This window comes from Suricata suricatta, chromosome 3 (assembly GCF_006229205.1).
Source record: "Suricata suricatta isolate VVHF042 chromosome 3, meerkat_22Aug2017_6uvM2_HiC, whole genome shotgun sequence".
Classification (NCBI taxonomy): Eukaryota; Metazoa; Chordata; class Mammalia; order Carnivora; family Herpestidae; genus Suricata; species Suricata suricatta.
Genome location: NC_043702.1, coordinates 138,503,900 through 138,531,665, shown reverse-complemented (window position 1 = coordinate 138,531,665; position 27,766 = coordinate 138,503,900). Strand labels below are relative to the sequence as shown.

General features: G+C 38.9%; 2 long non-coding RNA genes across 8 annotated transcripts in view; one reads left to right on the top strand and one right to left on the bottom strand.

Annotated features, from left to right (window-relative positions):
* LOC115288206 overlaps nt 1-27,766 on the bottom strand; it is an 89,793-nt gene that overhangs the window by 55,482 nt on the left and 6,545 nt on the right. For 5 of the 7 annotated variants that reach the window (XR_003906866.1, XR_003906864.1, XR_003906867.1 and 2 more), the window contains exons 2-3: nt 25,116-25,215; nt 14,295-14,438 (exon numbers count right to left, since the gene is read on the bottom strand). This is a non-coding gene — a long non-coding RNA (uncharacterized LOC115288206). Of the gene's footprint in view, nt 1-13,923; nt 14,439-25,115; nt 25,216-27,766 lie in introns of those variants that run through there. The other 2 variants (XR_003906870.1, XR_003906865.1) reach the window with 2 other exon arrangements.
* Nucleotides 10,960-13,578, top strand: LOC115288207. Its single transcript, XR_003906872.1, has 3 exons — nt 10,960-11,069; nt 12,648-12,775; nt 13,226-13,578. It is a non-coding gene; the product is annotated as an uncharacterized LOC115288207 (long non-coding RNA).

Genomic DNA, 27,766 nt, shown 5'->3' with positions numbered 1-27,766 from the left:
GGCCCTGGTCTGCGTAGAGTTTCCCCACCTGGCCAGGCTGACATGGGCTTTCCCCTGAAATCCTCAGCAGGCTTCTGAGCACATAACCTTTAAGGCTCATTTTGTTCTCTCTACCCCCTTCTGCCTTTAAATGGTTGTCTATGTAGAAAGCAAGCCCTCAAACTCAAGCTGAAGTTTCTATGATCTTTAAAAGCTTTTAAAAATCAAACCAACCTGGGGACACCCAGGTGGCTCAGTCAGTTGAATGTCCAACTGTGGCTCAGGTCATGATCTTGCAATTTGCAAGTTCAAGCCCTGCATCAGGCTCTCTGCTGTCAGTACAGAGCCCGCTTCAGATTCACTGTCCCTCCCTTGCTTAGTCTCACTCTCAAAAATGAATAAACAAGGCAGAGAAGGACAGATACCATATGTTTGCACTCATAGGTCTAGCAGGAGAATAGGAGAAACCTAATGGAGGACCAGGGGGAGGGGAAGAGGGAGAGAGAGTTGGGGAGAGAGAGGGATGCAAAACTTGAGAGACTATTGAATGCTGAAAATGAACTGAGGGTTGAAGGGGGAGGGGGGAAAAGAGGTGGTGATGATGGAGGGGGGCACTTGTGGGGAAGAGCACTGGGCGTTGTATGGAAACCAATTTGACAATAAACTATTTAAAAAAAAGAACATTAAAAAAAAGAGTTTAAAAAACCAAACCAACCTAGAACTTAGTTATAAATAATGCTAATATTGACTCTATTTTTCCTTTATTTTTATGATTCTAGTCTCATAAATTTCCATTTGTCTTTAGAGGATTTTGACACAGATGCTAAATGTTATTTAAAAAAATTCTGGAGCTAAGTAAAAAAACTCAGATACAATAAATGGCCACCAAAGATTGAAACCAAAAAGCAGCTTCAATTTGAAAACTAGTCCTTAAGTTGACTTAAAAAAGAATTCAAAAATCCCCTCCTCCCCACACCTAGATTTGCAAAGAAACTTTCCTCCTCGCCCCTGCACAATTATTTTTAAAGGTCTTGTGTTCCATTTTCAAACTAAGTTCTATATTTTTAAGGGTGACACATACCAAGTAACTAGAAACTGGCCTTGGCTTGGAACACCTCCCAGTTCTCATAAACATGCAATCACTACTAGTTCCTTTCAGGATGATGAATCCTATTGATTGGCTCAGATCAGCTTGTGACCCAGCGGTGATGTTAGACATTGGCTATAAAACATCTCCTTATGAATTTTTCATTGGCTTGAGCGTCTGGAGAGCTGGGCAGCTCCGCGTGCTCACCCTCCCTCCTTGCCCTCCCTCCTCCTCTCTGTGTCTCAGGGCTGATGATGCCACTCTGCGGGGCCATGTTATTGGATCAGAGCGATTAGCTTTACAGTCTGATTTTCTGAGTCGAATCCAATTTCTTTTCAGGTACAGCGGGCTTACGAGTAGTCATGTGCTTTTTGTTTTGCTATGGCATCACAGGATTACTAGCAGATGCAGTAAACTGAAGTCATTTCCCATTAACTGTGTCCCCATTCCCCATCATACTAAGACAACGGGTCACTTTGCACTTGCATTCCCGAGCGTTCTTCCAGACATAGAGTGTTCCATCAGCTCAAGTAAAAGCTGACAAAGAGGCAAACTCCTGAGAAGCACTGTGTCAGGTACTTTCAAAAATACCTTAGCTCATGATTTTCCTAACAACCTCAAGGGAGGAGGGACATTATTCCCCCTTTTACACTGGTGAAAAGTGAGTGTCTGAGAAATTCAGAGGTCTCTCAGAATCTGTTGTAATTTGTCAAGTTCACACTATAGGAGCTGGTAGGGTGAAGCCCCAAGCCTCCAGACTCCATCAGGTGGCTAGAGCTAACCCAAAAGTCACCTTCTTTGGAGAGAACAGAGGAAACTTCACTCAGAGTAAACCCGTCTCCTGATATATTCCCATGGGTTCTTATATTCTAGATCTGGACTGCATGAAAAATTCAAGTTTTCATGTCTAGAAATAGAGCTTTGTTCCTATTAACATCTGTATCCAGGTGAAATTGAGTGAAAGTAAACTTCAAGCATCAATTTGGGGGAGAAAATAAGTAATACACAGTCAGGAGGGTCAGCAGTGGTTGGAGTAGGGCAGAGGGTTGAAGGATTAACTGTGAGCTTTGATGAGCCTTCTCTCTCATGTGTGGATTCTCCTTGGCCCTGCTTCCTTGCTAAAACACAGAGACCCTTGGAGAAACCATTAACGCACAGGGAGTGAGAGCTCTGAGTCCCTACACTACGGTTGACTATTGCCAAATATTTTGTTGTGCACAGAAAGGAGGAAAGAAAAAGGTAAAGGAATCAGAAAGTGCCACATTGTAAATGTAAGCCAGAATTGCTGCTGGGCTCAGCGTGTGCTCAGGGAATCCAGACTGTGCTCAGGAAGGGTGGCCAATCTTAGCAAAGTGTATCTCTCATCTCATTCACAGCAGCCTGCACACCTGAGCCACGAGCCTCTAACTGCGAAAACAATGACGCCAAAAGAAATCTTTGTATCCATCTTCCTGTGCTTATTACCACAGCACAACTTCACCATACATTCTTGATCCTTTGACACAAATTGTGAGGTAAGATTGACACAAACACATACCTCATGGGTCCCTTCTCCAGAGGCCAGTGGAGAGGAGTGTACCAAGATGCTTGAGACTATGTTGTTTTTGCTTCTGGACATTAGGCACTTTTTCCTATAGGTAACCCTTGATTTTAAACACTAAAAGTCCCAAATGACCCCCGAGAAATTCCAAAAGTCAGTTACCGAGGGCAGATTGAAAAGTCATGTTGTAGATTCTTCAAAACTCACTGAACTGGAACCGTTGTTGGGATGATCATGATTTTCTAGACAGCTGCTGTTGGCACATCTATTTCATGGATATTAGAGACTTGGATGCCAGGACTGCCACTCTTCACTGAGTATCTTGTGCCAACTCCACAGTTCCCAACCCCACAGGACATACCTGAAACTTGTAGTTCTTGGTAAACTTTTAATCAAAGAAGATGTACAAAGTATTGCATTTAACTCTAGGACAGCCATCCTGGAATATCATCCGTGAAAGGAAGCCCCATCTGCCCTCTGAATTACTCTGAGAGCCACAGTCCTCTCCCAGAGGACATCTCCTCTGCTTCCTGTTGTTTTATCCTGAGGAAATATAGTCCTCAGTAGAACACCAAAAAGTCACTTCCTTACAACTACACTCTCCTAAAGCTTTCGAAGTTCTCATTTCCCTGTACTTTAGGCTATTTTTTTAGTGGACTAAATGGCTAAGAGAACCCCCTTTTCCCCAAGAGAGTTCTCTAGTTAAACCAAGTGATATTAAGAAGGATAGAGTTCAACCAAATTCTCTGAGCCTATAGCTGTGACGATGGAGGCTAACTGGCAGGAGAGGATCTTGGAGTCACATGAGTCCTTCAAGGGGCAGAGTCCTGGTCTCATGACAACGCTGACACAAGATGACAGGGCATCTGGGGAGGATGTTTGCATCTGCCTTGCAGTTTATGGGGGGGAGAGTGGGTTGATTCAGATGACTAGGGTGAGCTCTTCCTTCCTCCTCTTCCAAAAAGGTGAGTGGTAAAGCACTCCCTGGTCCTGACATGGATCTGCACGTGAATATCCTAGATTGTGAGCATTTATTTGTTTTCTCTTTGGGTGGAAAATGTTTTTCCTAACTAGTGTGGTGATCATGACACAGAAGTTATGTTTCTGCTTCCAGCTCAGAGAAATGGTGGGAGAGAGAGAAAAAAACAAACAGAAGAAAATCTTTTCATTCAAGCTGTAAGGGGGGGGGGCGCTACTTCCATGTCACAGAGTAGCTTTCAGGATCATCTTTGTCATCTCTTTCACCCCTAAGACCGCCGCATCCACCATGGTCAGAAGGGGATTTCTGGCTTGCAGGAAGGCAGTCCTCATGCGTGTGGTGTCTTCAGGTGTGTCCCAGAGGCTGGAAGCTGCCTTCTCGTCCCCACTTTAATTGAAGTCAACTGTCAAATTCAACTTAGGAACACCCTGCCTTCTGTTCCAGGCCCTCATTACCCCAGCTTTAAAGCCATCAGCAGACTCATTCCACCACTAAGTGAAGACCATGAGCAACACCCAGATCCATCCTTTAACCAGATCCCAGCGCCTAGCACAGAACAGGGGTCCATGATGTCACTGAACCAAGTTAATCACTCCTGGCTCTGCTCGTTGTATGGTTCCCTGCTGGTTCATATGGTGTTTCTCCTGACTGCTGTCTCTTGCCTCCTCCTTGTATTTACACACCTTTATCTTCTTCCACAAAATCCAGTCCATGCTGCTGCTCTAGGTTATCAGCAACTATCTGTTGACTGGCCATTGGCAATGAAATATAAAATGGGATGCTACGTAACAGACAGATCTTAAAGTGGACTGGTGTATAGTTTGAAAATTTGGGGCGAGATATCCAGTTAATAGTGGAGCACATCCAAGGAAACTAGCCAAAGACCTCTTCTTTTCTCTGCCCTCCCTCCTGTTCCCAGCAAATTTCTTGAGAGAGGAATCTGTATCTATTCTCGTCATCTCATACTTTGTCCATTTAAATTTGATTTCCCATACTCCCTCTACACAGATGCACACACTCTGAAATTCTCACACTAACATCCAGATTTAACAGCTTCCTCACTCATCTTCCTAATGAATTTGATGTGGCTGCTAATATCTTCTTGAAAAATATCATTCCTTCCTTGGAGTGATTGGAATACAGTGTGCCTTCCATCTCTAACTTATTTGTCTCCTTTGTTGGCTTCTCTTGTGCCTCACTTTTTAAAACAATGTGTCCAAAGATGTGTCCTCAACTGGGGCTCAGTTAAGTGTCCAACGTCAGCTCAATTCATGACCTCACAGCTTGTGTGTGTCTGTGCTGACAGTTCGGAGCCTGGAGCCTGCTTCGGATTCTGTGTCTCCCTTGCTCTCTGCTCCTCTTCCACTCACACACATTCTCTCTCTCAAAAATAAGTGAACATTAAAAAAAATTTTTTTTAATGTCCTCAACCAAATGTCTTTTCCTCATCTTCCCTCCTTCCTGGTGATCTCAACTACTCCTGTTCTTTCAATTAACACCTCTGTGCAGATCCTTTCAGGTCCTTACCCCTTATCTACAGAGTTCCACTTTCATATTTTCAACTGTCTGGTGGACCACATCATCTAGATAATCCTCCTAGTCTTTCAAATACAGCAGTTTAAAAGTGAACACATCATCTTCTCTTCAAACTGGCCCCTCTTAACTTCTGTATTAGGACTTGTGAAAGAAAACCTGCCACTAGCATTGAAATACCTTCAAAACTGAATAATCATCCACTCTTCTATTTTTCTCAATCCCATGTCTAGTGAGGTAACATTCACTGAGGTGACATGTCTAATGAGGTGGCATTAACCAAATGCCTACTGACCCAGACTCTGGGGATGTAGTATAGAAAAAATAAAGAGGGTTGAGAGGAGAGGAAGAGGGAGATCTTATCCCAGAGAACTTATTATAAGGGGAAAACAGAAAAGTATTCATTCACTTGATGAATGTTTCTTGAGTATCTATGAAAAGCCAAGCACCATTTTGGGTGCAGAGTCCTTCAGTCCCACCTCTGCAGTCTCTCAAGTGTGTTCCAGTTGACCTGAGGTCTGGTTAGAATTTCCAGATCAGGAACACCTGGGTGGCTCATTTGGTTAAGTGTTCAACTTCAGCTCAGGTCATGATCTCATGGTTTGTGAGTTTGAGCCCCACACCAGGCTCTGTGCTGACAGTGAAGAGCCTGCTTGGGGATTCTATCTCTTGCCCCCTCCCCAGATCCCTCCCTCTCTCTCAAGATAAATAAATTTAAAAAAGAGAGAATTTCCAGATCAATAAGTTTTTAAATGGGCTTGTTGTCTTTAGTATTTTATTTTTTCTACTAGTAATTATCTTAGCTGTTGCTTTAAAATAGATACTTTAAAGAAGTATTTGTTTATCCTAATTGTCATGTCTAACTTTTGCCTTTTATATGAAAAACTTTCTTTCCTTATCTTCCAAAGCTTACTAACAGACGCTCTATCCACAGGGCCTCCTCTGTGCTTCAACTCAGCCCGGAAGCCACCTTCAGACAAATAATCGCGCAACAGAACTCTCAAGTTTGCTTCCATGTTTTGAAATGTTTGCGGGCTCGGCAAATATAATCTAAACTCTGCATTCAGGAACTCGAGACCCCCCCATCCTGTGACCCGAGCTCGCTTTCATCTTCCCTTCTGGCCTCACCAGGTCCCTTTACTGTATACCTGTATTCCATCCAGATAGGATTCCTTGGTGTTCACGAACATACCCTGTACTTTCTTGTCTTACCCTAAGTCATGCCCTTGGAGTGGAATGCCATCTGGTCCATCTCTAGCCTCTCAAATTCTTCTTTTTCAAGTTTCAGCTCACTTGCTTCACCATTATAATGCTGTATGCCTTATTCTCCCTAAAAGTTTGCAAAGATGTTGAAGGCTGAGTTCTAATCACATGTATGACAAGTCTACCTGTTGCCCCACATACAACTCACAGAGGCTTTCTCCCTACAGATGCTTCTACGTATTTACTAAATAAATGTTCCCAGAATCGATTTTCTAATGGTTTCACAATTATTTCTTTCCATCATGATTATAAAGCCTGCAAGAGCAGGAACCATGTTTCCTCCTCTCCCTTTGTTTTCTGCATGCTCCTTGTACAGAACTATACATAGATGACAAGTATAAATGTTAGCAGACTGAACAAGTGATAAGTTATGCTTTATCACAGAAAAACACAGTATTATGTTAAAATCTGTAATCCTGTTCTGCAGTCTAAGATTAATGCCATGTTCAGATATTAGGAAAAGAAAAACAAAACTGTAGCTGGGATATTAACATCCATAACATTCTTGAGCTATTTTGTTTTTGTTTCCTAATGAACAATCACTTCTCTGTAAGAAATCCATCACTACTTATGTGCTGATTTTGTAACTTGAATTCTCTGAACTTCACTATTATTCCTTTTAAAAAAATTATCTTAAGTTTTCCTGCTAATCATTATTTATAAAGATAATTTTGCCTCTAAAATAGTTATATAATTTCTTTCTTTTTCTTATCTTACTGCATTAGTTAGAATTTCCAGATCAATATTCTTAAAATGGAAAAGATAGGGCTCTTGTTTTTAGTGTTTTCTTTTCCTATGAAAAACGATTTTTTTGGTTTAAATCAGATGTTTGTTTTAAGAAATATTTGTGTATCCTACACCACTGTGTCTAACCTTTCCTTTTTATCTTAAAATTTTATTTGTGCTCTTATCTGATTCTCTTTCAGACGGAGCTGCATAACTTAAGGGAAGAGGAGTTCCGGCCACTGTTGAGTGATCTGATCAGTTATAGACAATGAAGCCAGATAACTTAAATCACGAGTCATCTGGCCTACTGTTATTGATAAAATGATGACGATAATTAGTGAATGTTGAGTAGCCTTTGTACCATTTAGACATGAACTTTTTGGGATAAAGTTGACAAAATGCAGGTGAATTATTCCATCCTTTTGTTCATTCATGCAATAAACATTTATTAAGTGCTGCTGTATGCCAGACATTATTCTAGTGCTGGGCTGTGGGAGCAAACCAGACAAAGTCCCTGTTCTCATAGGGCTTTCATTCTAGAGAAGGCAAGCAGTAAATTAACAAATAAGGGAGCAAGATATTTTCAGATAGTCCTAAGTGCTATAAAGATAATGAAATAAGGTAAAGTATTAGAAAGTGACTATAGGACAGGTTACTCCAGGCAAGGTGGTCAGAGAAGGCTGCTACAAGAAATGATATTTGAACAGAGACCTAAATGACAAGAAGCAGTCAGTTAGGTGATGATGATGGGGAAACCACTGTAGGCAGAAGAAATAGCAAATGCAAAGGCCCTGGGGTGACAATGGTCTTGGCGTTTTGCAAGAACAAAGAGCAGAGGAAGGAGAACAATAGGATACGGGTTTGGATTGGTGGGAGGACCACAGGATGATGAAAAACCTAGATTACACATACTCCTGGAAACCATTCTTAAGGATGAGTACACTAATACACTTGCTAAGATGAAATTGTTACTTATAGGATTTACAATGCAAATTCTAAATATTTATAGAATCCACTCAAATCTTAAATAGGAAATAGGCCTAAATAAGGCAAACAAGGTTTCTCCTACATCCCCTACATTATATCCCACATCAACACCCTCGTTTACTTGTGTTTTATCACCCTGAATGGCAACAAAGATCTTAGGATGACAGCATGCATTCCTGGGAGCAAAATTTTCTTACACAATAGATTGTGAGCCACTATCTTGTTGGCGGTTTAGACAATTCAGACGGACATTATCATCCCAACCAGTTAGCCATGGCCTTTACAAAGCTGAGGAATCACATCATCTGGACTAGCTGCAGCCTTCATGGTACGTTAAATAGAACCGCATGACTTAGTTCCTTTCTTTGTACTCTTATTTGGAGAGGAGAACCAGCAAAGGAAACACTTTCGATCTCTACTAAAACTGGCCAAAAATAAAGTATGTAACAAGTGGGTCTGCGTGACTCAGGGTGGTCACTCTCATATGTCTTGATTTAGACTCTGGGGCTGTTTTTGATTTGTCATAGTGGCTGGCTGCTGTGGTCTCAGACCAGTCCCAGGACACTGGTCAAAGCAGTGCTTTGTCACAGCGCAGAAGCTTGTGGCAAAAAACCTGGCAACTTTCGGTCCCTTTGTGAAAGGAGAACACTGAATCCCAGTTGTGGCTAGATCCTGCTGCAAAGGCCGAGGAAGGGCTAATCAAGCCATTGTTATATTGCAGTTTTAAATTTTCATACGATGATCATGTTTTTGGGAAAAACAACTCACCAGTGAGATCTTTGGGGTGGCTTTCATGGCCATGACAGCCAGCGGGAAGCAGGGGCAGGCTCCTCTGCTCCAGCATCGCCAGGAGGTCACCACTCCTCAGGCAAGTCACATGCTCAGCACGGGGCCTGGAGCAGAGTAACCCCTCAGTAAGGGCCACCTGCTTATTTCTGTACTTTATACTTATCTGGTCCCCAAAAGGATTCTTTGGAAATCTCTGAAGCAGCTCTCAAAGATCAGTGCAAGAACTGGGCATATCTTTGATCACTGGTCTCCAGTAAAATGAGAAAGAACTTAAAAATTTAGAAAACATACACACACATGCATAGGAGACAGTTTGTCATTTATTACTTCTTAAATGCCTTTACACTGATATTTTTGTTCTTCCTAGTAGGTTTTTCTTAAAGTTCACATGGTCTTTCTTTCAGTAAAGAATGTTGCTAGTATATGGTAATAGTTATTGTTTTAAATGTCCTTACTTGGCAAAATTAAAATGCCAATTCTCCAATTTTTTTGGGAAATTCATGGAGCTCTAAACCTTAAATCTGAGACTCCAGATGTTTATAGCCTCTCCGGCTCTTTGGGTACCCCCTACAGAATTTGGGATCAGTAAATGCTCACTCTCTAGCCTCTTTATTAATTTACATTAATTACATTTATTAATTTACATATAATGTCTTATAACTAAAAGGTGGAAACCTGAGAGGTAGGGAAGGGTATGATAAAAATTTAGGAAAAATATTGGTTATTAATATTAACATCACTGATATTTATATTAGTATTGCATAGGGGCAGAAAATAAAGCCAAATAAATAAAACACAAAATTTTAGTGTGATAAGAATGTAAGATCAGGAGATTTCCCAATCAGCATATCAGCCTTTGAATGATTTGTTTTCCAATATGAACACATTTTAAATATTCTTTTTTCTTTTTTTTAATGTTTATTCATTTTTGATAGAGAGAGAAACGAAACATAAGCAGAGGAGGGACAGACAGAGAGGGAGACAGATGATCCAAAGGAGGCTCCAGGCTCTGAGCTGTCAATACAGAGCCTGACGTGGTGCTAGAACTCACGAACTGTGAGATCATGACTTGAGCCAAAGTCAGATGCTTAACCAACTGAGCCACCCTGGTGCCCCAATATGAACACATTTTAAATATTAAATGCTTCTGTACCTCCAAGGTTTGCTGTCCTTGGTTTGCAAATATAAATGGTGCTTTAGACATTCAAGAAATATTTAAAATCACATGGAAAATGTAGATTTTCTATAATAAAATCAGTCTAAATCATTGCTTAGATTATGCTTCATGATGCAACTCATAAATAAGAATGTAAAATAACTAATTGGCTATCTTTAACCTAGCAGAACATCCTGGCTTGAGGACAGGTCTCTGAGATGCAGGTCTTGTGTTCAGCTAAGTCACTGACCTACTGTATCATGTTGGGAAAATTGCTGAAGCTGACTCTATTCTGTTTTTTTGTGTTTTTTTGTTTTTGTTTTTTTTTTTACAAATTTCAGACAATAAAATTTGGACCTGATGACCCATGATCAAGGATGTTGATGAAACAGATTATTACAAGAGGTGGCCTTATCTACCTGTGTATTTGAAGGTCTACACACTATATCTGTAATAAATAATTACTAGTATGAGGAAAGAATAAAAATTTGGTTTAATAACTCTATAATGAAATTAGTAACGGCTACCATGTAGTCAGCAAGAATTAGGTGCCAGGCATTTATGCTAAATGCTTTATCCACATTGTCTGATTTACCTTTTTAGGAAGCCACTGTTACCACCAACCCACATACAGTTCAGGAAATTGGGGCTTTTGGAGATAATTCCCCATGAGTAACAAATACCAGGCCACGGAGGCCTCTCCAGAGACGGGGAGAGCACGGACTCCCTTAGAGTTTCTGTGGATGCCGACTGCGCTCCATGTGCTAGTGGCTCTGTACTTCCCTCCCCAGGACCTAATAAGGTCATATTTTCCTTTTTATTTCTCTAGTTCCTTATATAACGAATTCTTAATTTCCCTTTGTCTTTTGTCATTTGACTTTCATTTCCTGTTTTGGCCTTTCTGCTTCTAACACCGTGAGCCTTCCTTCAGTGTTGCCTGGCTTCATTCCTCTTCTTGGTGGACTTGACCTAAGTTCCAGTTTGGGTGCCTTTTCCTTCATGTTTCGGTTCCTCACACAGTCTGTGTTTAGTAAGTGAAGTTACCTTTTATGGTTTCCATCTTCTTTTTATTCACTGAAGTATTTTCTAGTTTTCCTATACTCTTTGGCTATGCTTACCCATGTCTTACGGGGGTTTCCGCAGGAGCCCTCTAAACTTCAAAAAAATTTTCTGATTTATATGTTGCAATGTTTTCAAATATTTTATGGAGAAGGACTATAAATGCCTACAGGTTTTGTGCTTGTTTTTGTTTTTATAAAGAAATGATAACCAGTGACAGAAAGAAGGATGGCAGGATTTGAATGTCATTCACTGAGGTACAGAGAGAAAGAGAGGGAGAGCAAGAGAGAGAGAGAGATTGAGAACTTGATGGCCTCCACTGACGGCCTTCTGGTTTGGAAATTCTGGATTATTTGTATGATTTCAATGCCTAGAATAATAGAACTCAAAAACAGAAATTCTCATCACAATATTAGCTATTTTGTTAGGTAAATTTTGTTTTGTTTTGTTTGTAAACAAGGGCATTATTCTGTCCAGTGTGCTTTTGATCCTTACTATTGGGAGTCCAGGTTTTGAATGGTTTGGTGACCTGATCATGGTGGCACCATATATGGAAACAAATTGGGAGCAGGAAGCACCTTGGTCTCATCCTGGTTTTACTCATAACTAGATGTGTAAACATCCTCTGAGTCTATTTCTTTACTAGTACAACAAGTTGAAAGGATTACATGACCTACTACTAAGGTCTTTTCCTACTTTACCATTCTCAGTACAAGACCTTTATTCCCTTTCCTATAAAAAAAAGTAGACAATTCTCATTACTGAAGGGAAGCTCTCTGGAGTGAGAAAGACCATCCATGACTAACTCTAGCTTTCCCACAGTTAGATCTTGGTAAATAATGTTTTCTTTCTTTTTTTTTTTTTAAGTTTACTTATTTTGAGATGGGGGAGGGGTGGGGGGAGAGAGAGAGAGAGAGAGAGAGAGAGAGAGAGAGAGAGAGAGAACCCCAAGCAGGCTCCGCACTGACAGAGCCCAACATGGGGCTTATACTCACAAACCATAAGATCATGACCTGAGCTGAAATCAAGAGTCAGATGCTTAACCCACTGAGCCACTCAGACACCCCTAAATAATATTTTTGAGTTCTCTACGTATACATGTGTCACCCATTTTCTAGAGAACATAAAATCTGTTGCAATATCCCCTTATGTTTGTGATTATATGTGAAGTAAATACCTTGCTTAGAAATTATCTGAACTAGAAAGCAATGCATTTTTGGTTTGGGATTGTTTCTGTTTTTTTCTCACTAAATAGCAGTTTTACTGCTTAGTCTGAAATATGCCAAAAGTCTGTCTGCCTTTGAAAGCACATACAACTCAAAAACAGCTATTGAGGCCTAAAAGATTATATAGATATTAAGCAAAACATTCAGAAGAAACTAAGGGCTCTAGGAAAAGTTCTCTGACTCCCGCATTTAGAAAGCTAGTATTGTTGTCTAGAAGATATAACTAAGGAAAAAGACCTGAGAGCCTCTATTTCTAGATAATAGAGGCTTCTCAGGATTTTAAAATTGGGAAGGGCCTTAATGATCATCTCTTTACCTTTTAGGCATGCCTCTCAACACCCCTACCATTTGGTCAACCATCTGCTTTAATATACCTGTGAAAGAGAGCTTACTACCTCATACTACAGATCACGCCACTGAAAGACAGACTTACTCATTGAAAAGTTCTTCTGTAAGTAACCCTTGAGCTAGGTTTGATGGAAGCCACTCTTAGCTACAAATTGTAGCTTACGCTTATTCTTTGTTGTAGGCTTGCCCCCTCGTACTTGTGGGGTCTGGGGCAAGAGTATAAGTGGGGGACCACATGCCAAATGTCTAAATATGTAAAGTTATAAATCAAGCTAGAAAACCTTGAGTTTTTTTGAATAAAAAGTTGAGTAAAGCATAGTCTACATATCTACCTTAACAAAAACACCTTCACAACACCTGTTATGGACTGAATTGTGTCGTTTTCCCCTAAATTCATGTGTTGGAGCCCTAACTCACAATGTGAGTATATTGGAGACAGGGCCTATAAGGAAGTAATTAAAGTTAAATGAGGTCAAAAGGGTGGGGCCCTAACTTGAAAGGATTGGTGTCCTTATAAGAGGAAGAGATAACAGTGATCTCTCTCTTTCCGCAGGTACATAGAGGAAAGGTCACGTGAGGATACAGGGAGAAGCTAGATGTATGCAAGTCAGGAAGAGAAGACACCATTTCTCAAACAACCTTGTGGCATGTGGATCTTGGACTTCTAGCCTCCAGAACTCTGAGAAGATAAATGTCTACTGTTTTAAGCCACCCAGGCTGTGGCATCATGCTACAGCAGCCCAGGCTGACTAACGCAACACCCAAGCTGAAAAATAGGTGTAAGTTGTGGTTTCTATGGGATCAAAACAGGAAAGACAACAGAATTTCCTTATTATTTGATATGTCTGGATGTTCTGTTGATGAGCTGTATTCGATGAGTAATAAAATAAAGACATACATAATTCATAACTGCTATATAATTGCTTTCATTTTAGTAAAATCACTTGGTATGTTGTTATAATCAAGATTTTCACATAATCTATATTCTATTGGAGCTGAATTGTGTTAGTCACTGAAGCAGATGTTTAGGGTTATAGGCGGTTCCATGTCAGTGCTGAGCACCAGATCCTAAGATCTCACAGGCTCATCAGAACTGTGTGTGTGTGTGTGTGTGTGTGTGTGTGTGTGTTTGTGTGTATTTGCAGGGCCCTCTGAAGCCCAGCATCCAAGGCATAAGCCTCTCTTGCCTGGGACTAAGGGTGGAATGCCATTTTATTTAAACCCAAATCTGTAAACATCACAAAGCATGTCTTTCAGCCAACTCTATATTTGGACGAGTATCTTTAAATTTTAGAGTTGTCTTAGGACATGAGTACCATGTAGAGTTTCAGACATTTTTCTTATACTTTGCATTTTTTTCAAATGTAAAACACACTTTCTACACCAAAGCAAAGAAGAATAAATGAATAAATCTTACACCACGAAGCCAGAACTAAATCCTGTGATTGTATCAAACTGCACACACGAGTCTTTATCTCACCGCACATCATCTATCTCTGAGCTGCATTTGCCAAAAAGCTGGAAGTTAGAGTCCAACAGCAGAAGACAGACAATTAGGATCTCCCCTCTAACCCTTCAAAAAACCAAACCAAACCAAATCAAAACAAACCCAAAAAACAAACCTTTGGGTTTTTCTGTACTTAGGTCAACTACATTTTCTTCTACTTTAATACCATTTTCTTCACATGAAGAAAACAATAAAAATAAGTTGTACAACAAATGCTGATTCTCTTGACTCTTCAACATCTCCTCTTATTTCCTTTCTCCTAAAGAGGATGGAATAAGAACTAGGTTAATACTTGCTCTTCATTTAAGAAAAAAAGCACAAAAGGAAAATTAAAGCTTTTCGCAGAAAAAAAGAGCCAAAGGATATAAAATTAAAGTAAAAATATTTTTCTTTATTTTAACCTCTCCTAACATTTGCCAGAATTAACCACTATTAACATTTTCTCATGAAATTTTCCAGGATTTTTCTAGGCATGTACAGGACATAATTTAAAAATATTATCGGGGGCGGGGGGGTATGGGTGGCTTAGCTGGCTGGACATCCAACTCCTGGTTTTAGCTGTCTGTGGGTTAAAGCCCCGGGGTAGGGCTCAGTTCTGGTGGGGCTGAGCCACTTTGGGATTCTTTCTCTCTCTCTCCCCCTCCCTTGCTTGCACATGTGTGTGTGTGTTCTCTCTCAAAAGTTAATAAATAGGGGCAGCTGGGGGGCTCAGTTGGTTAGGCATCTGACTTTGGCTCGGGTCATGATCTCACAATTTGTGGGTTTGAGCCCTGTGTCAGACTCTGCTGACAGCTCAGAGCCTGGGGCCTGCTTTAGATTCTGTGTCTCCCTCTCTGCCCCTCCCCCACTCATGCTCCATCGCTCTCTATCTCAACAATAAATAAAACATTAAAAAAATTTTAAGTAAATAAACAATGAAACAAAAACAAAAACAGCAACAACAAAACATTAATGGAATTATGCCATAAATGCTCATCTGTATTTTACCTTTTTTTCCAATATTACAACTTATCCTGAAGATATTTCCATTTTATCACACATAGAAAGCATATCTTCTAAAGCTCTTTAAAAACTAAATGAGGTAATTATCATTAACACCAAATCTGGGGTATATTAGGCTCTTGAAAATATTAGTTTCCTTCCTCCCTTTATTTAGAAAAGAATCACAAGAATTTGTGATTTACAAGATTCTATCATGTAAATATAGATGTAAGTATAGAAGGTCACAGAATTAGAGAATTTAGAGCAATGGCTCTTACAGATTACTTGATTTACTCTATCATGTAAATATAGATGTAAGTATAGAAGGTCACAGAATTAGAGAATTTAGAGCAATGGCTCTTACAGATTACTTGATTTACGTGGTAGAGCCTGTACCCAAACCAAGTCTTTGCTTTCAGCCAGCATAACAGTGACGTAGAATAAGCTCTTTTGTTCGGAAGAGACTAGCTTGTTTTTCTCCTAAACATGCGATGATCCAAGGGAGCCGCCTAAAATGAGGTTAGGCAATCTATCACATGACCCAAAGTCACCCAGCTCAGACTCCCATCTGAAAAGTGGAAATTCTGAAAGACTCATGTTCACATCACAGTGATGTATGAAGGCACAATACAGCAATGCAAAAAAGGCTAAGGCTTAAGTTTTGGTAATTCAAATACTCTGTTATGTAAAAGTCATTTAAAGCACAGAATCATAGAAGTGGAAGGTATCTTAAAGGTCACCAAACCCCCTCATTTTCCACATAAAGAAACAAACAGGGGCCCAGGGACCAGCCTAGGTCCCCCAGAGTCAGAGAGGCACCGATAGTAAAATCCAGGTCTCGCAAGTCAGTGCTTGGGTCGGACTAAGGGCCCCTCTTCCCATAGAATGTTTATTTCCAGTGGTCTGATGTTTGCCCATCCTATGCCAAACTTTCTTCTAAAAATGATTTTAATGTCTCTCTTTTCCCTCTACTAATTACATGAAATTTTAAATCTAATACAAGGGGATCATATGTCTCTACTTGAGGAAAATGTTTAGTGGACATCTGAACTCTGTAAAGATATTTCCTTTATGAAAAGTATAGGAAAGATATGACTGTCCCTCAAGTCGCTCTGATCCTAGGGTACCAAGATGGAAGAGAAGGTGGGTGTGGAAAGGCAGGTACCTCACTGAAACATTCATATTACACACACACACACACACACACACACACACACACACACACAAAGGACACCAAGCATATAGACAAAAACAGACGATGCCCAATCAAGGATATGAAACAGACTGCAGAAGGAGGAATGAGTTTTATTTGACTCATTCCAAAATACTAGTAGGATCTATGCTTTCAAAAAAATTTAAATGTACATTGTTGTTGACCATAGGTACAATATTATATACAGCAGATCCCTTCAGCTTATTCATCTTGCTTAACAAACTTTATGCTTGTGGGTTAGTAAATCCCCATTTCCCTTTCTCCCTAATCCCTGACAACCACCATTCTACTCTTTGATTCTATAAACTTGACTATTTTATATACATCATATTAGTGAAGTCATGCAGTAGTTGTCTTTCTGTAACTGACTTATTTCACTTAACATGTTCTCAAGATTCATCCATGTTATCACATACTGCAGAATTTCCTTCTTTAAGGCTGAACAGTATTCTCTTGCATGTATATACATTTTCTTTACCCATTCATCTGTTGATGGACAAGTTTAAACTCTTTCTGCATCTGGGCTTGTGAATAGTGTTGCAATGTACACAGGAGTGCTAATATCTCTTTGAGATCCTGATTTCAATTATTTTGGATACTCAGAAGTGGGGATGCTGGATTATACAATACTTCTATTGGGAATTTTTCCGAGGAACCTCCACATTTTTCCAAGACAACTGCACCATTTCACATTCCCACCAAAGGTATGTAAAGGTTCTAATTCCATATTCTCATCAACATTTGTCTTTTGTTTTGTGATAATAGCCATCTGAAAGGTGTGAGGGATACCTCATTGTGATCTTCATTTGTTGTTCCCTAATGATAAGTGACATTGAGCTTTTTTCATATACCTATTGGCTATTTTTATGTCTTTGGAGGAATGTCTATTACAGTCTTTAACATATTTTCTTGTCAGATTATTAGGTTGTTGTTGGTTTTTTATTATTGAATTGTACGAGTTCCTCATATATTATATTAGGATTCTCCAGAGAAACAGCACCAATAGTATATTTATGCCTATATTTATACAAGAAGAAATGTACTATAGGAATTGGCTTACATGGTTATAGAGGCTAAGAAGTCCTACACCCTGACATCTGGAATCTAGAGAACCACTGAAGCTGGTGGTATAATTCAGTATGAGTCCAAAGGCCTGAGAACCAGGGCAACCGGTGGTGTAAGGCCTAGAGGCTCAAGGCCCAAGAACCATGAACTCTGATGTGCAAGAGCAGGAGAAAATAGATGTCACAGCTCAAGAAGAGAGAGAATTCACCATTCCTTCACCCTTTTATTCAGTTCAGCCCCCCACAGAATGGATGATGCCTGTCCACTTTGGTGAAGGTGGATCTTCTTTACTCAGCCCACTGATTCAAATACTGAGCTCTTTCAGAAACAGCTTCACAAACACACCCAGAAATAATGTTTTACCAGGTATCTGGGCATCAACTGACATATAAATCAACCATCTCACATACTCTGAAGATTAGCCTCTTATCAGATACATGGATTGCAAATATTTTCTCCCATTCGATAGGTTGCCTTTTCATTCTGATTGTTTCCTTTGCTGTATGGTAACTTTTAATTTGATGTAGTCTCACTTATTTTTTTGATGTCAGTGCTTTTAGTATCAACTTCATGAAATCATTGCCAAGGCCAATGCGATGAAACGGTTCCTTTCTTTTTTCTTCCAAGTGTTTTACAGTTCAGGGTTTTATTTTTAAGTATTTAATCTATTTGAATGGATTTTTGTGTATGGTGTAAGAAAAGGATCCAATTTCTTTTCTTTGCATGTAGATATCCAGTTCGCCCAGTACCAGTTGTTACAGACACTATCCTTTCCCCACTGCATATTCTTGGCACCCTTGTCAAAAACCAATTCACTGGATTTATTTCCATGCTACTGGATTCAGCTTGTTAGTATTTTGTGGATGATTTTTGCATCTATATTCATTAGGAGTCTTGGTGTGTAGTCTCCTTTTCTTGTGGTATCTTCATCTGGCTTTGGTATCAGGGTAATGCTGACTTCATAAAGTGAGTTTGAAAGTGTTTCTTACTCTTCAGTGTTTTGAAAGAGTTTGAGAAATCCTTCTCAATTAATTCTTTGAACATTGTAGAATTCATCAGTGAAGCTATCTCATCCTGGGCTTTTGTTAGGAGGTTTTGGATTACTGATTCAATCCCCATACTAGTTATAGTCTGTTTAGAATTTCCACTTCTTCAAACTACATTCTTTATTTTTTTAATTAATTAACTCATTTTGAAAGAAAGAGAGAGAGCATGCACACAGGAGGGGCAGAGAGGGAGAGAGAGAGAATCCAAAGCAGGCTCCACACTGCCAGCACAGAGCCAGAGATGTGGGGCTCGAACCCATGAACTGTGAGATCATGATCTGAGCCCAAACTAAGAGTTGGACACTTAACTAAGACACCCAGGTACCCCCAAACTACATTCTTCATGATGTAGTTTGATAGGCCGTGTATTTCTATGAAGTTATCCATGTGTTCTAGGTTCCAGTTTGTTGGTATATAATTGTTTACAGTAGTCTCTTACCATGCTTTTTATTTCTGTGGCATCAGTTGTAATGTCTTTTCTTTCATTTTTGATTTTGTGTGAGACTTCCCTTTTTTCCTTAATCTAATTCATCAATTTTGTTTATCTTTTAAAAAAACCAACTCTTAGTTTCATGGATTTTGTTCTTATCTTCTATTTTCTATGGGTGTATTTCTGCTCAAATCTTTGATATTTCCTTCTTTATGCTAACTTTGGGCTTAGACTGTTCTTCTTTTTCTAGCTCCCTGAAGTATGAGGTTAGATTGCTTATTTGATATTTCTTCTTTTTTAATGTTTGTCACTATGAACTCCCTGTATTGCTTTTGCTGGACCCTATGGTTTTGGTATGCTGTGTTTTCATTTTGTTTGTCCTAAGGTATTTCTATTTCCTTTTTGATTTCTTCCTTGGCCCAACAATTAAGACTGTGTTGTTTATTTTGCACATATTCGTGAATTTTCTTCCAGTTTTCCTTCTGCTATTGACTTCTAGGTTCATTCCATTGTGGTCAGAAAAGATACCTGTCAGAAGTCAGAAACGACTTTAATCTTCTTAAATTTGGTACATGTGATCTACACTGAAGAAGGATCTGTATGCATATGAGCAGGTACATGTTGCTTTGGGTGGAATATTCTGTGTATGTCTGTTAGGCCCATTTGGTCAGTAGCACTGTTTGAGTCCTCTGTTTCCTTATTGACTTTCTATCTGAATGGTCTACCCATTATTGAAAGTAGGATATCAAAGAATCCTATTATTACTGTATTGTGATTTATTTCTCCCTTCATTTCTGTCAGTGTTTGTTTTATATATTGAAGTGCTCTGATACTGAGTGCATATATAATTGTTATATCCTCCTGGTGACTTGACCCTTCAATCATTATATGATATCCTTTGTCTCATGACATTTTTTTAAAGTCTATTTTTTCTAATACACGTATAGCCACCCCTTCACTCCTGTTTACAATTTATATGGAATAGCTTTTCCTTCTCTTTACTTTCAGCCTACGTGTGTCCTTAAATCTGAAGTGAGTTTCTTGTAGATACTATACAGTTGGGTCTTTTTTTTTTAATCCATTCAGCCACTCTGTGCTTTCTGATGGAGAATTCAATCCATTCACATTTAATTATTGACAGGGAAGATTTTATTATTGCCATTTTGTTAGTTGTTTTCTATTACTCTTGTATTTTTTTCTGTTTTTTCCTCTCGTTTTCCTTTGTATATGGCTATACATATTGCACTGGTATGCCTTAATTCTTTTTTCTTTTTCTTTTGTGTAACTGCTATAGGAATTGTGTGTGTGTGTGTGTGTGTGTGTGTGTGTGTGTGTGTGTGTGGTAACCGTGGAGCTTACTTAAATATAGTTATCAGTCTATTTTTTTATTTTAATTTTAAGTAATCTCTATGCCTAATGTGGGGTTCAAACTTACAGCCTCAAGATCAAGAATTTCATGCTCTTGAACTAGTCACCCTGTAACAGTTTATTTTAAGCTGATAAACTGAAGTTCAATTACATATAAAATCTCTATACTTCAACTTCTTCCCCAACACTTTATATTATTGTTGTCACAATTTACATGCATTCATACTGTATATCTTTTAACATATTTTTAGTTATATTTATTTTTAATACTTTTCTCTTTCGGCTTTTATACTAGAATTAAAATTGATTTACCCACTACTATTACAGTAATACAGTATTCTGTATTTGTCTATGTATTGACCTTTACCACAGTTTCACAGTTCCTTATGCTATTACGTTGTTATTTAGCACCCTTTTGTTTCAACCTGAAGAATTCTTTCTGGCATGTCTTATGAGGCAGGTCTAGTGGTAATGAGCTCCCTGAGCTTTCATTTGTCTGGGAAAGTCTATTTCTCTGTCCTTTGCTAAGGACAATTTTTCTAAGTACAGTATTTTTGGTTGGAACGTTTTTTCCTTGGAGCACTTTGAATATGCCATTCCTCCTCCTTCAGGCCTCCAAGGTTGCTGTTGAAAACTCCACTGATAGTCTTATGCAAGTTCTCTTGTACACACCAAGCTGCTTATATCTTGTTACTTTCAAAATGCTCTCATTGTCTTTGACCTCTGACAATTTGATTGTGTCTTAGTGTGGGTTTCTTTGTGGCCACCTTGGTTAATGTGTTGGGGGCTTCTTGGATCTGGATGCCCATTTCCTGCCCCAGGTTTGTTCAGACATTTTTTTCCCCCTTTGAATAAGCTTTCTGGTCCTTTCTCTCTCCCTCTCTTCCCCTCCAGGACTTTCATCATGCATATATTATTCTGTCTGATGATGCCCCACAAATCCCTTAACTTTTCTTCATTCTCTTTCATTTTTTCATTTTGCTCCTCTGAAAATTATTTCCAATGATTTGTTCTCAAGTTCACAGACTCTTTCTTCTCCTTGATATAGTCTGTTGTTAAACCCTTCTAGTGAACTTTTCAGTTCTGCTATTGTGTTCTTCAGCTACATGATTTCTCTTTGGTACTTTTACTATCTTCTACATCTTTGTTGAAATTTCTGCTTTGTTCATTCACTTTTCTCTTAACCTCAGTAAGTATCTCTGACAGTTATTTTGAAGTCTCTGTCAGGTAAATACTGTAACTCCATTTCATTAGAGTCAGTTTCTGGAAATTAATATTGCTTCCTTGTTTGGAACACCTTTGCCTGATTTTTCATTGTCTTCATCTCTCTATGTTGGTGTCTATACATTGGACAAAGCAGGCACTTGCACCTGTGTATATGGATTGACCTCATACAAGAGAAGATCCCACCTGTCAGCCCTCCCAAAGGTTTGGGGGACCTCTATCAACTCTTTCCCTCCACAGGGAGAAGCAAGAAGCTGTGGGTTTTGTCTGCTCACTCTGTGCTAAGCCAGGGGTGGGGAAGCAATTGCACCTATCAGTCCAAACCACAGTCTCCTTTCTCCTTGAGCTGGCTAGACAGCACTGGACCCATCAGGGCTCCAAGACTGACATCTGTTCACTCCATGCTTAGCAGGAGGGAAGATCCACAACATCTATCAGTCCAAGCTGCGGTTTCCATTCTCCCTCACGTGGCTAGATTCTGCTACCCCATCAGAGTTCCAAGACTTAAAAGACAGACACCAGTCACCTGGGAAATGCTGGGATACTGAATGCACTAATCAACCTCTCCCTCCCTAGGAGAAGCAGGGATTTAGGGGTTCTCTTCCTGATTATATAGCACTGTGCTAGGAACAGGGACTCTGGTGAAAAGGGATCCTAAATCTCCCAACTGACTCTGGTGAGTCTGATTTCATATTCACCTAGGTAGGGGGCAAGAGTCTTTCAGTTCGTTTCTGGATTTTACATAAAGTGAATTTGTTCATGAATTATTGCCTATTTGGTGTGTTTGTGAGGGAAGCAGGATTCAGGACTTCCTATTTTGCCACCTTGCTAACATCACTCCTGAAAATTCTTGTTGCATAGATTTTTCTAAAGTCAAAATAATTTGCCTGAATTTGGAAAAAAAATTTAATGAACAAAAAACTCCTCTTTGACATCCACGATATCTTCTCACTTACAAAACTGATTTCTAATTTTACGACAGTTTTCTTTATACAACTATATCATTATTTCAGAGATCGTTGTTTATAAATCATATCAAGTCTGAGAAAAGTATTTTTCTAATTTTAAAAAGAGCCTAAAATTAACAATGGTCATAAAAAAAAAGAAGTGGTCAGATATACTTTTTTTAGCAATGACAAATATTAGTTTGGGAAAAAATATTATTTCACTGCATCTTTATTTAACATATGGTAATTTACTTCAGGTCAGAATAAAAATATCACCATGTACTCTACTAAGTCTTCAATTTCAAGCATTTTAGACTCTCTTAGAGACAACAGAAATTCTGCTAATATTCTAATTCTACTAATTCTACTAATTCTACTAATATTCTAATAATAACTGACCTGCAAGTGGCAGGGGCATAGTTTATTATTTTTAATATAACCCTATTAATAAGCTTCCTAGAAAAGAGCAAGTAATAATACTGTACAAACAGATGTCAACTTTTAAGGTTTCAAATTTTAAGATGTCAGAGAGATTTAGTTATTTTTGTGTAAATAAACATATTCTGCTAGACACAAGATTAATAGCAAAAATTTTTTATCTTTCTAAAAGATAGTTCAAAAGCTATTTTAAAAATATACTTCTAGGGGCACCTGGGTGGCTCAGTCAGTTAAGTGCCGGCTTCGGCTCAGGTCATGATCTCACGTCTCGTGGGTTCAAGCCCTGCATCAGGCTCTGTGCTGACAGCTAGCTTAGAGCTAGAGCCTGCTTCAGATTCTGTGTCTCCCTCTCTCTCTCCGACCCTCCCCTGCTCGTATTGTCTCTCTCTGCCTCTCAAAAATAAATAAAAGACATAAAAAAATAAATAAGTAAAAAATAAAAATATATTCTAATGCTAATTCAATAAGTTATAAAAATTATACTTGAATTTCCATTAAGACTTATTATTCATGGGAAATATATCACATGAAAGCATAAGGGGTTGAAGATTTCAAAACTGGTAACTGTGCAGGTGGCACAGTTAATTCTCATTAGTGGTTAGGAGAATATATGACAGATAACAAAAATGCTAGTTAGCTGTCCAAACTTTATAGCTTCTAACTAACTAATCATCTTAATGATTAATGTAAGCTTGATTATACGAAATAAGTGCTTATGAAAGACTGCTTGAGGGACACGTTATCCTGAATGTTACCTGTTGAAGGAACAGGGCCATCAGAAAGTTTTCTATCTAGACTGTATTCAGAGCTAGATTAATGGAAGAGCCAGAAAATACAGCCTAAATGTACTAAAATATTATTGGAAGTGTAATGCGGTAGAGAAAAAAATGAATTTATCAAAACTGTTTCAGAAATTAAGATAGCAGCCCCTGGGTGGCTCAGTTGGTTAAGCATCTGACCCTTGATTTTGGCTCAGGTCATGGTCTCAGGATTTGTGGGTTCAAGCCATGCATCAGGCTCTGTGCTGATAGTGTGGAGCATGCTTGGAATTATCTCTCTCACAAAATAAATAAAAATAAACTTAAAAAAAAATTAAGACAGGAAATGGCTCTCATGAGCCATTTGGGGTAGGGCATGAGACCCCAAATGAACATGCTCCAATATCGAGACAGTGACCAAGCTGCCTTTCAATGAGGACAAGTGTGCTTAAGAGAACTTGATTTGGGGGATGCCTGGGTGGCTCAGTCAGTTAGGTATCTGACTTCAGCTCAGGGCACAATCTTGTGGTTTGTGGGTTTGAGTCCTGCATTGGGCTCTGTGCTGACAGCTCAGAGCCGGGAGCCTGCTTTGGATTCTGTGTCTCCCTCTCTTTGTTCTCCCCAGTTTACACACACACACACACACACACACACACACACACACACACTCTCTCTCTCTCTCTCTCTCTCTTTCTCTCTCTCAGAAATAAACATAAAAACTTTTTTTTAAAAAAAGAAGAGAACTTGTTTTGCTTCAAGGGGGTTAATAAATTGTTTAGGATAACATAATCTACCAACCTCCTTCTAGCCTCCCATGAAGTTTAATGGGATGTCAATTAATAATATCCATGGGGTGCCTGGGTGGCTCAGTTGGTTGAACATCAGACTCTTGATTTCGACTGTCATGATCCCAGGGTCATGGGATAGAGTCCCACATAGGGCTCTGCACTGAGCATAGAGCTTGCTTAAGATTCTCTCTCTCCCTTCCTCTGCACCTACCTCTCTCTCTAAAATAAAAAAAAATTTAAAAATAATAATATCCTGACCATTCACATGCTCTTGGCTCAGCTTGGAGAGCACTGCTTTAGTCCTTACAGAATTGACTTTATTTAATAATGCTTTGGGGCCATAAGGTAAACTTTAAGAAATAGTCACAGGAAACACAAAATTCTCTTGTGGGGATACAACTAAGAGCAAAGGACCCTTTTTATAAGATCTGCAACAGGTCTTTCAGGAAACAACCACTTTGTTTTTATCTTAAGGATATTATACAACTTGCAAGTGGGTATGTTTTCCCTTTTGCTTTGGATGCTAGGAAACTTAAGGGCCAGATTCGCCATCTTGTTCTTGTGTTCCTCTTCCTCTGACTTCTTAGCTTCTAATCTCTTAACTAATTTTTTCTTTCACCTGAACTCCTTCAATTCTTTATTCCGATTTTCCACATTGGGAATGTTTCGGAAAGTTACCTTTGTCCCTTTGCAGCACCAGGTGGAGTCGTTGGTTCCAGCATCTCATGCCTTCCTCTTGGTTTCCTCCCTCGTTTTGACAGAGCACCCCCGCGGCTTCCTGAGATAAAGGCAAATGAGAATTTTTTTTGGAGACTTTATTTGAAATTGTCCTTATTCTATCCTCATCCTTAATACTTTGGCTGAGCAAAGTCTTTTTTTCTGTGCTCTTTGGGGATTAAAAAAAAGTAGTATTCTGTTTCATAATGTTCATAATGTAGCTGCTCTAATACCATTGTGTTGAACAAAGAATTTAACAACTTTAGGAAATCAGAGAAGACAACTGAACCCCTGTTGTCTGAACATTAACATATAATATATACAAATTAACACTCTATAAAAGGAAACTTGGGGGTTCTCACTGTATTTTTGTTCAAAATATTTAGATAGCTATTTTTTTCCATGTTGTTTATATACCTTCCTTACTCCTTTCTCTTTTTTTTTTAGTACAGATGCCATGAACCAAGCTAGCTTCTCTGGGGACAATATTACTAACTCTGCTTTTGGTGCCATGCTCTGTTTGTTCATCCATTCATCATGATCTCGGTCAATATCTATCCTCATTTGTTTCCCTTCTCTTCCCCATTGCCACTCTTCTTTCCTTCCTCTGAGAAAATCTAATAAGTGAAAATGTGTAAGTAATAGAAACACAAGTTGGGAGAACTATTATTCCCCTGTAGTCCACAGGTCAGATTCACCACCTACATCTTTGTTCTAAAAGCTAATTCTCTCCTCCACCAGAGATAGCAGTGCTCCGTGATTTAAAATACCTTCTTTAAGATTTCATCTTGAAAGAATTGGGCTATGAGCAAGATACTGCCAACTGCTCTAATCTGAAATCCTCCTGATAGCAGCTCTGATAGGACATGCATTTTATTTTTTTATCGTGATCTTACAGATAGGAAAACGGACGCTCATAGAAATTTATTTGCCTGAAGTTTTACAGCAAAATAAATTATAAGGTCGGTATTCAAATGCAGGTCCACATGAAAAGATGCTCAGCATCACTGAGCACCAGGGAAATGCAAATCAAAACCACAATGAGATATTACCTTATGCCTGTCAGAATAGCTAATATCAAAAGGACAAGAAATAACAAGTGTTGGCAAGGATGTGGAGAAAAGGGAACCCTCCTGCACTAGTGGTGAGAATGTAAATTGTTTTAACCACTATGGAAAACAGTATGAAGTTTCCTCAAAAAATTAAAGATAGAAATACCATGCAATTCAGTAATTCGACACTTACCCAAAGAAAATGAAACTACGAATCTGAAAAGATGTATGTACCCCTATGTTTATTGCAGCATTATTTGCAACAGCCAAGTTATGGAAGCAGCCCAAGTGTCTACTGATAGATGAATGGGTAAAGAAGATGTGGTGTGTAAACACACACACACACACACACACACACACACACACACACAGGAACATTACTTCGGTATAAAAAAGAATGAGATCTTGACATTCACAACACAGATAGAACTAGAGGGTATTATGCTAAGTGAAATAAGAGAAAGCCAAATACCATGATTTCACTTATATGTGGAATCTAAAAAACAAAACAAATGAACAAGCAAGCAAATAAACAAGCAAACAAAGAAACAAAACCTAGAAACAGACTCCTAAATACAGAGAAAAAACCTGGTGGTTGCCAGAGCAGAGGGTGTTGGGGAGGGAGTGGGCAAAATAGGTGAAGGAGATTAAGAGATAAACATTTTGTTATAAAATAAGTAAGTCAAGGGGATGAAAAATACAGCATAGGGAATATAGCCAATAACATTGTGATAATGCTATATGGTGACAGATGGTAACTACACTTATGCTCACTTATGGTGGTGAGCATACCATAGTGTATAGGATTGTTAACACACTAGTGAGTTGCAGAGCTGAAACTAATGTAACACTGGATATCAACTATACTTCAGTTAAAAAAAAGGATGAAAGAAATTTAGATCCAACTCTAAAACCTAGGTTTTTAATTGAGTTTTAAGGTTTAACCTAGCATTACCAATACTTTCAATGTTTACTTGAGAAAATCCAAATCATTCTCCAATCCATTTCTGCTCAGCTTGAAACAACTTAAAGAAATTTTCTTTCATTTAACAGTATTAGGCTATTCTGTATGCAAAAGACAGTAATAAACAATGAAGGTGACACAGTCCTTGCCCGTAACTTGCTTATTTCAGAAGGACAGAGAGTATTCACTTTATAATATTCACTGAAAAGATTGAAATACAAGCTAGCAAAAGAAGACGCTTTAAGGATTTGGTTATATCAAGATATCTGAGATGGACACAGGGTGAATAAAGGTAAACATCCATCATGGAGATGGAATAAAACAATAAAATCAGGGGCGCCTGGGCAGCTCAGTCAGTTAAGCATCTCTGACTTCCGTTCACGTCATGAACTCACAGCTTGGGAGCTCAAGCCCAGCATTGAGCTCTGTGCTGACAGCTCATGCCTGGAGCCTGCTTGCTATACTGTGTCTCCCTCTGTCCCCCTGCCCCTCACCCACTCATATTCTTTCATTCTCTCTCTCTCTGTCTCACAAAAATAAACATTTTTTTTAATTTTTTAATGTTTTTTATTTATTTTTGAGAGACAGAGAGAGAC